The 12590-nt window shown below is 46.5% G+C and overlaps 1 protein-coding gene across 4 annotated transcripts in view; it reads right to left on the reverse strand.

Moving 5' to 3' along the window:
- The window catches only part of TC2N (tandem C2 domains, nuclear), a 46854-nt gene extending 34502 nt beyond the window's left edge, over positions 1-12352 (reverse strand). For 2 of the 4 annotated variants that reach the window (XM_073349448.1, XM_073349445.1), the window contains exon 1: positions 11615-12236. The gene's annotated coding sequence lies outside the window, so the exon portion shown is untranslated. Of the gene's footprint in view, positions 1-11614; positions 12237-12262 lie in introns of those variants that run through there. The other 2 variants (XM_073349446.1, XM_073349447.1) reach the window with 2 other exon arrangements.
- Between the last annotated feature and the right edge of the window lie 238 nt (positions 12353-12590).

The following is a 12590-nucleotide window of genomic DNA, read 5'->3' on the forward strand; positions in this document are numbered from 1 at the left end:
ATTCCCTAGCCCAGTGACCCCATTGCCATTATGAATGATCTCTAATCTCCCCCATCCCTCCATTACCAGCCTCATACAGAGCCTTCAGATTGGGCTGACTGCTATGCTCACCAGGGGAGGACAGCCACAGCTAAAATTAAACTTTAAAAAGTATTCGTGACCAACAGGTTTGTCCTGCATTTTGTTGCTAGCATTCAGGATGTGTCTAGGAAGTACTGCTATTATTACCAACTTTAGCAGGTTGCCAGCCAAGGTGGAGGAAGAGTATCAGCTCAGGAAGCAGTCTTTAGCTGGGGTATAATACATAAGTAAGCTCTATGTTGCTATTCTGCCACAGAGCTAGTAATAGGCAACTAAAAATCACAAGCCAGATACAGATACTACAGTTCCCTGTACTGCAGAAACGATTTCAGGTTTTCTAGCATCCCATTTCTTAACAGTCAAACCCAGAGGCCCCATTTAAAATGTCCACATCATTCCAGATGGATAATGTCACACAACAGTTCGTTCAGCAATGCAACAAAAGCAGAAATGTTCTTAAAGAAAGTTTTCTGTGCAATCCTTGAATGGGAGACTCTTGTAGACTCTTGATGACCCTACTCTGAGCAAATCTGTAGTGCACTGGTTCTCAACCTTTCCAGACACCTGTTACCCCTTCTAGGAGTCAGATTTGTCTTGCATACCTCCAAGTTTCACCTCACTTAAAAACTACTTCTTTACAAAATCAGACATAAAAATACAAAAGCTTCACAGACCACTTGCTCAAAAATTGCTTGCTTTCTCCTTTTTACCATATTATAAAATAAATCAATTGGAATATAAATATTGTACTTACATTTCAGTGTATAGTACATAGAGCAGTATAAACAAGTAATTGTATGAAATTTTAGTTTGTACTGACTTCACTAATGCTTTTTATGTAGCCTGTTGTAAAAGTAGGCAAATATCTAGATGAGTTGATGTACCCCCGGAAGACCTTTGCGTACTCCCGTGGGTACACGCACCCCTGTTTGAGAACCACTGGTCTAAGGCACTACATACAAGAAGATGTTACATTGGATTAATTCACTGTTCCTAGAGTGAACAAATTAACTATACTGAACTGAACTTCCACTGCTTTGTTTTGCTGGTTTAAAGTACTTCCCTTATGAATCACTGTGTATGTAATGCCGACAGACCCCAGTTGTCAGTGGGCAGGATTGAACCGGGGACCGCTGGAGCTTAGTGCATGAGCCTCTACTGCATGAGCTAAAAGCCAACTGCCTGTTAGCTGAGGTTATAGAACAGACTCATTTTATCTCTCTTTAAGTGATCTCACTGCCACTAGATGGGACAGAACACCACACCCAGAAGGTGTGTCGGTTACGTGTACACAGCTATATGCTTGTTCAAACTAACTATGAAGTATTCTGGGCAGATATCCCATGGTACAACGTTCTGCCACTCAGCTGTGTACAGTGATAGTCTCGCAGTGCATTGTGGGATGCCTACTAGAACTTACAGGAATTCTGGGACGTAGTGTCAAACAAACTCCCATCATTCCTCTCCTGGTATCTGTATTTTGCCAGTGCCATTTTCACATTGCTGTCAGGCAGCATGGAAGATGTGCACTGTGATCAGGATGATGCATGTGTATTGTCAGGCAGCCATGTGAGACTGATGTAGGGAGCTGTTACTCAAACTTTTTCAGCAGAGTTATTAACAAAACCAAACAAAAAAAACAAAAAACAAAACACATTTACAAGTTTCATAGGTAACAGATAACATTGCTTGAGTTTAAAAAAATAACCAAGAACATAGCTCAAACACAAAACCAATGGAGCTGTGGCATGCTCAAAGTGTAGTGTGCTCACACGCTCCTGTGAACTATTTTCTCCAGGGGGAGGTGGATTGCAGTGGGAAAAGCCTGAAATTTAGTTGCTTGAAAGGGTGATCCCAGTGTGGTATGTTCCCCATAGTTTGCAGGACAGTACTAGGATCAGGTGCTGTGCTTGATCTTTGTAACAGAAGGTGCTGCATTGCAGCTACTGCCTCTGCACTGGCTGCATCACATCATTTTCCAGGGCCACACACTCCCTTTTGAGCCTCTGAGTGTACTCCAAGAAGCGATTCCCTCCACATTTCTGGCCTTCCCAGCCCCCTGTTGGGCTGCAGTCATTCATCCTTTGAACACTGCCTCTTGCCTTCTTCTCCTGCTGAGGTTTGTCCTGCTCTCAGCAGGTGATAAGTCCCCTGTATGTGCAAGCTGGGGCATTGCAGGTGCTGAGGGAAGTCAGAAAAAGCCCAAGTATTTATCTTCCCAATCCTAGTTGCTGTGCCAACACTGATAAAGGGCTGCTTTCCCCACCATTTTGGGAAGCCATTCCCATCTCCTCTTCCCATGCTGGGGTTTGCTTTGGGACGATATGATGTTTTCCAAGTTTCCTCCGCCTTGTACAGCACTGTAAAAAAAACATTGGGTGGGTGGAGGCAGGCTAGTAGTTATATGTGCACCTCTGCAGGCTGTCATATGTCCCTCTGAGACAAACTCCCCAAGAGACACAGAAGGGTCTTATTCAAAAAGGCAATGGGAAAACCAGGAAGCTACACAGCCCTGCTATTGGCTAGGAGGGTGATGCTCCAGTTGCAGCAGGAGTGGAAGGAGGGAAAAAACATTAGCTATATACAGGTGTCCCAGAAGAGGTACATTGCCTTTGGTCTTAGGAATGTATATAGCCCCTATCACAATAGTATCAAATGCCTCAACACCCCTGTGGAGATAGAGGATTACTCTTATTCCCATTTCGCAGATGGGGAACTGAGACACAGAGAAGCTAAGTGACTAGGCCAAGGTCGCATGGGAAGTCTGTGGTGGGGCAGGGAACTCAAATTAGTGTGTCTCAAATCCTTAGGGCCCTAACTATTGGACCATCCAATCTCTCTATCCTTCCATGTAATTTGTGTGCACCAAGAGAGCACTGTCCGCGTCTTAAATTCTCTTTATGACACTCTCCCCTCAGCATAAGGTGCACTGCAAAATAAATAAAACTGCAGTAATTCTTCTGAACCCAAGAGTTCCAGATAGCCAGGAATGAATGCCTTGTGGCTTAAAAATGTATTCTGAAATATCTTTGAAGGCTGGTTGGGGGAATTTCTCAAAATCTCAAGTTAACTAAAAGCTGAGGGCATTTATAGAACTTTGAGTCAAGCTACTTTTTCTACTGCCATTTCTCTGACTATCTGCCATGCAAAGCATTTGATTTTTAATCACCATAGTGCTGACATCTTGAGTGGTGAGAGGGGGTCCACAACAGCAAGCAGCTCAGGAAGGGGGCTTGCAGGTGGCAAAAGTGTGGCCAGTGGTTGTGGGATTTGATAGCGTTGATTCTCTGGTGTAGATGCCATTTTGAGCATAGTTGGGGTGGGGGTTAAAATGCAAAGTGGCTGGAGAGAGCCTCCTAGCTCCATCGAACATGGTGGAGGACAGCTGGTACCCAGAAAAGATTGTTTTGTAATACAGCCCATAATATTGACTGCTACAGCTCCTCTTTTCAGCATTTTCAGGCTGGCTGCTGGTAGAGCTATGTTCCACTGCATGGGGTTCCTGTGTAACCTCTGAATCTGTTGGGTCATACAGTTCTTGCCTGCCCAGAAAAAAAAAAAAACCAAAAAAACCCCCAAAACCCCTCCTACTTGGATCCCAGGGCAGTCAAAAGCACCTTCTGTGGATTTTGGTTGCTTTCTGGAAAGTGTTCCATCGCATCATTTTTGTGTGGTGCGAGTGGTATCCCTTCAAAAAAATGCAGTCCAGGTATGAATGTTATGGGCAGGAGTGGGAGCATTACTAGAGGTCCTGTTCTGGTCCTTTGCCTTGAGCCAGTGCTCCTGGGCTTTGAGTCAGCACTGGCCCCACCTCCAGGAACATCCCCTCATCTTCATTTGCTCAGAAAGCAGCTGGCAGATGTCTGCATTCTGGTGACTTCTCCAGATGGGACGGAGCATGCAGCTCTCCAAATTTGGCAGTTAATTCCAAGAGCTTTGCAAAGGTCTACATGCAAGCAGAGGCGGGGGAGCACAGCTGCTATATGAGTGGATGTGTGAACTCACCACTATCTGGTATCCATAAGGGGCACACCTAGCTAAGTGCTAAGGTAACCCATACACCTCCTCGGTGTGGTGTTCTCAGTGCCACAAGATGGGACAGATGAGAGAGAGAAAAAGGAGAGAAATAAAATGAGTCTGCTCTACAGCCTTAGCTAACAGCCAGGTGGCTCTCAGCTTATTCAGTAGAGGCTCATGCACTAAGCTCCAGAGGTCCCCCATTCGATCCTGCCTGCCGATGACTGGGGTCTGGTGGCATTACACTAACATTTAAACAGAGAGATGACACCCAATTAAGACGACCTTGGAGCAGTGGAAGGTACATGGGCAGGCTGATTTAGGTGTGATGCAGGGCAGCGTGGGATAGCATTGGGAAGACTGACAGCAGTGGAATAGTTAGGAAAGGGACCACATGTACCTTAAAGTGAATAAACTCAATGCGAACGTAGTTACTCCTATTCCAAGAGGGATTATTTGCTGCAGCCTAAGACGCCAAAGAATTTTTTTTTTTTTTTTTTAAAGAAGAGTTGTGTTGGACACAAGGCACTGTGAAGCAAACAAACTACAGTTACTCTGATGTAACATCCATGTGCAGACAAGCCCCAAAGGAAGCTGGTTTGTTGATAACAGAAATATGGCTCACTGTGGTTCCAATACTCATTTCACTGGCTCCTGTGCTGAGGGAGGGATAGAGGTATGGCTGAACTACCATAGAGGCCTGCGAATGGGGCTTTGCCTCTAGCAGAATAGCCAACATCTCCCGACTGCCGTGCTTGGCCAACAGTAACTTGTTCAGATGTCTCCACCCTTCTAAAGAAGATCTACATACACGTCTCCCTCCAGGCACTCTGCAGGATGAACACTTGTGTAATCTAGCTTCAGCAACTGCATCACCAGGCAGAGAGCTCAGATACTGAGGAAGGCAGACAAAACACCTCACCAGCCCACCCCAGAAGTGAAAGTAAGCTAGTACGGCATACCGGTAAGAGCTGGTGCGCTGTACCGGGACCAGCTTTCCCAGACGGCAATTTAAAGCCCTGGGGTAGCAGCAGTGGGGCTGCGGTGGGGATTTAAACGGCTCAGGCAGCCACCACCACAGCGGAGCCCCAGGCCCTTTAAAGCTCTGCCAGAGCTCAGAGCCCTGGGGTAGCGGTGGCAGCCGGGAGCCCCCAGGGCTCCTCAGTGATTTAAAGGGCCTGGGACTCCACTACAGTAGCTGCAGCTGGAGCCCTGAGCCCTTTAAATTGCCGCTGAGCCCCGGGGTTCCCAGCCGCCTCTGCAGCTGGTAGCTCAGGGATGATTTAAAGGGCCCCAGGCTCCCAGCCGCCACTACCGCAGCTGGAGCCCTGGCCCTTTAAAATCAAGATTTAAAGGGCCCAGGGATTTAAGGCCCTGCCTCTTCTGGTTAAGGCCACACCCCCTTCTCAGGACTCTGGCATACCTGTAAATCCTCTAACTTACTTTCACCCCTGGCCCACCCCAAACCAATACATCTGTGCACAGAGCCCAGGAACAGACCACCAACATAGAAGTAAGGCACAAAGTAAAACTGCAATTGCTGCTGGCTACTTCCCTGAAGAAAAATAAAGTTGAGCAGGTGTGCGTTTGAACCTTTGCAGCTGTAGGAACAATTGCCTCTGCTCTAAAGACACCCCTTGGAGAAAGGGGAAGTAAACTTTGGCAGGAGAACACAATGGGCAGTTGTTTCTGTGACATGGCCCCAAATGACAACTCTGCTTTGACCCACACACCCCTTCCCTGCACCTCAATAATCACAAGAAAGGAGACAACCTTCCCCTGATGCTGGGCCAGTGTGCTTTGGAAAGACAAAAATTAATTGAAAAAAGTGAAAGAGCATCTTAAACTAAGACATTTTTAAAAAGCTCCTTGGAGAAAAACATTGCAGCAACAGGAGTCTCCAATGAGTTGAGCAGCTGTTTGCTGATGTCCAAATCACTTTCTTTTTTTAGTTAGCATTCTAGTCTTGCACCTGCAGTTCTTAAATGCAGTCATCATCCAAGTCCTAGTAAGCAGATGATTAATATAGCTTAAAAAGGGCCAAAAGCATAATATCCATAAATCTCAGCCAATTCTTCACATGCAAGATTAGCTCAAATATAAAGGAAAGGACATTATAAAGTGGCCCCATGATAAAGCTTAAAACCTATTTTTTTTAAATGTACTGAAATGCACACACCCCAGCCATGGCCTGTAATAGCTGTTAGAGGTACTATATCCATGTGCCTAACACAGCATTAGGTAAGTACCACTGCAATTATTGTATTGATAACAATGTTCCTGAGAGCTGGAGATATGTTCACTGATTCGGACAAGAAAGGATAATAAAATAAGTTGTGGAGGTGGTTAATGCAAATGAGTGAAGCCATTATGTTGGATTGCATGATCATTTGGATTCAGATGGGGGCTGGAAATGAAAGAAGACTCTAAGCCCTGGTCTACACTAGGACTTTAGGTCGAATTTAGCAGCGTTAAATAGATGTAAACCTGCACCCGTCCACACGATGAAGCCATTATCCATATACTGCTGGATAATGCGTGTGGTGTTGAATGTGCTCCTAATTGCCAAAGTGAGCTGAGCGGCCTCCATGCTTGCCTTGGTATGGCGTCCGCACAGAAAAAAAGGTGCGGAACGATTGTCTGCCGTTGCTCTGACGGAGGGAGGGGCGACTGACGACATGGCTTACAGGGTTGGCTTCATGGAGCTAAAATCAACAAAGGAGGTGGCTTTACATCAAGGAGTATTTCAGGCAGGATTTCACGGAGGGTTCCAATAAGAAATGGTGCACCTAAGTTATTGTCGTTATTGGAACAAGAAGGTTAGCCTGGCCTCTGATTGATACATGGCTAGATTTACCTCGCTGCACCTTCTCTGTGAGTGACTACAGTGTGACCTAGAGGAATGAGTCCCCTAGACAGGGGAGGGGGGGGGGAGAAGCAAACGAGTACAAAACAAATCTGGTCTATTTCTTGTTTTGATCCACTCCATCTATCTTTTACATCTTTGGCTGGCAGCAGACAGTGCAGAAGGACTGCATGCCATCCACATCTCATGGCTGCTCGGCAGAAGATGGTACAGTACAACTGCTAGCCATCCTCATCTCTTGCCTGCCCAGCAGAAGATGGTACAGTATGACTGCTAGCAATCTGTATCGCCTGCCTGCTCATCACAAGACGGTTCAATAGGACTGACTGCAGGACTAAAGAGAATGACCTGGTCAAGTCACTCCAAATTTAGTCCCTGAGCCCACGTCTGCCCAAGTGCTCCCGGCCGACGTGGCCAGGAGCACGTCGGACACGACGATGACGGCTACCAGTCGTATTGCACCGTCTGCTGCCAGAAGGCAAGGGGTTGCTGCTACTGTGTAGCAATGCCGTACCGCGTCTGCCAGCACCCAGGAGACATACGGTGACGGTTACCTGAGCGGGCTCCATGCTTGCCGTGGTATGGCGTCTGCACAGGTAACTCAGGAAAAAAGGCGTGAAACGATTGTCTGCCCTTGCTTTCACGGAGGGAGGGAGGGAGGAAAGGGGAGCCTGACAATATGTACCCAGAACCACCCGCGACAATGTTTTAGCCCCATCAGGCATTGGGATCTCAACCCAGAATTCCAATGGGCAGCGGAGACTGCGGGATAGCTACCCACAGTGCAACGCTCTCGAAGTCGACTCTAGCCTCGGTACTGTGGAAGCACTCCGCCGAGTTAATACACTTAATGCACTTAGAGCATTTTCTGTGGGGACACACACACTCGAATATATAAAACCGATTTCTAAAAAACGACTTCTATAAATTCGACCTTATTCCGTAGTGTTGACATACCCCGAGAATGAAACTTCTGCAAGAAGAACGTGACTTTTAGTGAAAATGTGGCAGTAGTTCCAACATGAAAGACTTCATCCATTCTAACCCAGAAGAATATTGAATTTATCCTAGTCATCAACAGTTACTTTATAATCTAGTTTAAGTATAAGAGGTTTCCTTTATCTAACATGTTCTAAAATTTATTGTGATTCCAAGATGTTTTTGCACCCAGAAGTCTCTCTCCTCTTTCTTACGTGAGATGGAAGAAGAGTAGCGAGAGAACAGAACTATCAGGTATTCTGCTATGCCTTTGATACTTGAAGAACTGGAGTCATTTGTAAGTATTCACAAACACTATAACCAGGAGAGAATACCATAGGCAGAAGAGATCTTATCACTTCGGTGTCTTAGGCTAGATTGAGGGCTCAACTTTGAAAATGTGTCCCTTAGTGACTTGCTCAAAGAAACACACTAAGCAGAGCATTGAATAGAATCCAGATCTCTTGAGCGCCAAGACTATGTAAGACACACTTAAGATATTTTTGGTGTATGGACAGACAGCTCATGAAAATGAACTCTTCGCTAGAGCTGGTCAAATATTTTCAATTTTCACTAGAGTACAGAATTTCAGAACAAAAGCAAGGGTGCAATCCAGAGAGAAGATAAGCATCAGCATTTATAGTGAGGGTGGTTTTAGGGTTTTAAATAGTAATAATAATAATAAAGCACTGACAAGGTAACACCTAGCTAAGATGACTGTCAGACAAACACACATACTAAGCAGAAGAGATGTGACCTAGCTAATTCTGTATGTTCTGATGTGCTAGGAGACATTATGCAATACTGATAGGTTCAAACCAAACCCAGGATCTAACTCTCTTCCTAGTTTAGGCTCCAGTCCTACATATATTTATGCTCACGTTTAACTATATTCACATGACAACAAAGTGGGTATTCACCCATGAAAGCTTATGCTCCAGTACGCCTGTTAGTCTACAAGGTGCCACAGGACTCTTTGCTGCTACATTCACATGAGTAAGTCTTGGAAGTTCAATGGAACTACTCCTATGAGTAAAGTTAAGAATGTGCTTAACTATTTGCAGGATCAGGACCTCTGGGAAATCCATAAGCAGATTCTTATTCAGAATCCACACACACACACTTACTTTGAAGCCACTGCCTCTCATATTTACATAAAATGTATTCAGAGTTCATTATGTATCCCCAATCGCTGATTGTTCTCTCTAAGGGTCCCAATTAAAATCTTAGATGTGTGTTTGCTATCCAAGTAAAATATATTTAGAACATTTTAACTGTAACACCTCCCCATTATCATTAACAATTCTCTCACCATCTAGATGGCTGGAGGAAGAGGGGGATCATCCATTGATGCAACCATCAGGCTACCAGGGAAACCGAGTAGTATTATTCACTGGGAGGATAACAGGATTTAACACAAAGCTCTCTTTGAAGTCAGTGAGAGTTTGACCCTTGACTTCAAAAGGAACAGGTCCCAAATTCTGTGTTTGGGGAGTTAGGGATTTGTCTGAGGAAGATTAGAGTGAGGATATTTACCAGATTTAAGGCATCTGAAGAAATATACTAGCTTGCTCGCTCTAAATACAGTTAGCTGGGTTGCAAAATTAAATAAAAGCCTAAAGAAAGAAGGGAATGAGTAGTTTTGCTAATGGTCAGACAAGACCCACTGATTAACTGAAATAAACAGTGCCATCTCAATTAAGCAAAGTCCAAGTTAAAAGAGTATTATTGTCAGTTTAACCCAGAGTGCAGGAATGAACATCTTTGAACACAAACTACTTCTACTATTGGTTGCTAGATTTGCTAGTGAGGAAAGGCCAGGGCCTAGTTCTCCTCCTCTCATTGTTACAACTCCATTGACTTCAGTGGAGTTACTGCCAATTTACACCAGTATAAATTAAAGGAGATTCAGTGCCACAATATTTGCCCTTTCATTCTTAACTAGTGAAATGTGTTGCCTTCAGTATGGCAGCATGCCTAATGCTTAAAGAAAGTTATAAGATGAGCTTAATTACAACCAGTCTTTATTCTTACAGTGCTACTTTAATGACGAGAGTATCTGAACACACCCAGTAACCCAAACACACAGAATGCATTAACAAAAGTACAGCCTGGCTTTAGAACAGGATGTTTTGAAGCCACTTCTAATTCACAAATGATACTTGGAGTTTAATAGACCAGAGTTAAGAGACAAAGCATATTATAACTTAGAATATGTTGATTTGAGGTGTAATAAAAACAAAAGCCCCAATCTTGCAAGCTGTTGCACATAGATGGATCCCTTCAGAGTCCCACTTTCTCAATTTGACTTCCCACTCAAGTCAATGGAAATTGTGGGTGCTCAGACCCTCTCATGAGCAGATCCTTAGCCATTACTAATATCTACAACTGATACTTTGCCAGCTGAAATTACACTGAACTCTCTTTATCCCATTAGCAAAAGTGACAAAGATTCAGTGAAGTTATAAAAACTAATGCCCTGATCTAGCAAACACTTATGCATGTCTTTAACTTTACACACATGAACAGTCTCATACATAAAGTTAAGCATACACAACAGTTTGCAGGATCAGTGCATTAGTTTGTTTTACTTGCACAGGAGCCTTGTCTATATCAGCATGGAATGATAATCTGCACTCTAATATTTTACATTTTGTATGTGCATCAGGTTTATATACATATATGTCAATTCACACCCCAATCAGCTCTTAATATTTACATTTTTAAATACCAACAAACCAAATGGTTACAGTTAAAGGCCCTAATCAGAATTTCTTCAACACCTTCTCCTAACTCTGTTCCTAGTCACTCTTAGGTAACACTTGTTGCAATAGCCAGGCACAGCATGAATTACAGAGCAGGTTGCTGTGGCAGTGTGGGTTTACAATAATGCAGTTCTTGTGAAACCTGTGACGCTAAACTTTAGTCTTCAGATTAGTGGTTACCTAAGGGGGGACATCAACTCAACTGTTTCTAGAGCCCACCACTTACTTGTGGGGATTGTCTGACACTCCTTCAAAATAAGTGCTTTATCGGTTATGTAGCTACATTGCCAACTCACTCCTGCAATTTGCCGAAGAGAGCGGGCTGGCTGCATCTGGCAAAGAGAAGGCACCGTCACAATATACGGCCCTGGAAACTTTCCCTAATGTTAGAGTGCAACAATGCAAGACATGGGGTTGAGGTTGGCAGGGGCCTGTGGGTTTCTTTATTAGGCCTTTGAAGGACAGAGCAACTTCATTCACTAACACCGAGTAGTTTGTTTGAAAGGGAGCACATGTTCAGAAGACCTCTGCCCGGGTTTTCAGAGTGGGTAAGTAACCAAGCACATGCTGCTGCCAGCCCCTTACAGAGGGGTCATGTTTCAGTTAGGGGCTTCCGCTGCGCTTTTTAGCTACGATTAGTGCAACAGGAAAACCCTTTAACCCGTTGTCGCATCCCCTTGAGAGTTAAAAGGGCCGGCGAGGCTGGGACAGGCGGAGCGCGGGAGAGCCCAGAACTCTGGCGCCTGCTCAAACAGACCAGCAAGATCCCCCGCGTCAGGCGAGTCTGCACCGAAGATCCCAAAGAGAGGGGCTGCCCCGCAGGGAAACCCCCGGGCGCCAGCTGCTGGGGTTCCCGTTCTGACCCCGCGCCGATACCGCTGGCGGTCCCGGGGACTGGGCTGCTTACCTCGGCAGTCTCCCCCCGGGCAGGGCGGCTCCTCATCCTCCTCCCGGCGGGGCTAGGCAGAGGCTGGGGGCTGACTACTGTGCGAGACTCGCCGCCAACTTCTCCCCTCCTCACAGGGGCCGGGGCTTGGCAAAACCGCTGCGGAGCTTCCTCTGGGCGGGCAGGGCACTTGGCAGCTGGGTGCCGGGCTCCCTCGCCATGCTGCAGAGCGGACGGCGCTTGCACCTGTCCTCCCCACGCCGCTCCCCCCCCCCCCCCAGTCTCCCCGGCACGCCGCTGGCTCGAGCCCTCGCCGCCTAGTGTCTCTCCCTCACTGCCCCTGCGCACAGCTGGCTCGAGCCCTCAGTGCCCAGCATTTCTCCCCCAGCCTCCTCTGCACAGCTGGCTCCTACCCCGGCACCCCGCTCCTGGACCTTGCCCCAGCTACCTGCAGGCTCAGTGCGGTTCCCTCCCAGCTTCAGCCTCTCCCCGACCCTCCTGTACACAGCTGGCTCTGAAGCTTTTATTGCCAGGGCTTCCCCCGCCTGCTCCCGTATCACGGCTGGGGCTGGGCTCAGCCGCTCCCCGCCTGTCTACCCCTGAAAGCGATCCTGGTGGCGCAGCTCTCTGCCTTCTTCGCTTGTCTCCCCGAGGCACTGGCTTCCTTACCTGCCCAGGGCTTTCCATTACACCGGCGGCAGCAGCCTTTCCCCTAGGTCCTAACGCTTCACAAGTCCAGGCTGCCAACGAGGGAGTTTCCAAGCTTGCAGTCCCGGCCCGCTGTAAAGCTCAGGTGTCCTCCCTCGGTGGAGCGGTTCCCCTTGGCGAGTGATTGATCGCTCTTGTTAGGAGAGGAGGGAGCTGGTTCTCCTGGTAAATTCCCCTCTGCGAGGCGGACCCCGCAGCTCCTCACAGGTGTGGCTGCTCATGGGATTTCTCATAGGGCCAAAACTCAGCACCCATTTCATTAAATTGGCTTCCCCCGTTACTGTGGCAC

Source organism: Lepidochelys kempii, chromosome 6 (genome assembly GCF_965140265.1).
Source record: "Lepidochelys kempii isolate rLepKem1 chromosome 6, rLepKem1.hap2, whole genome shotgun sequence".
Taxonomy (NCBI): Eukaryota; Metazoa; Chordata; order Testudines; family Cheloniidae; genus Lepidochelys; species Lepidochelys kempii.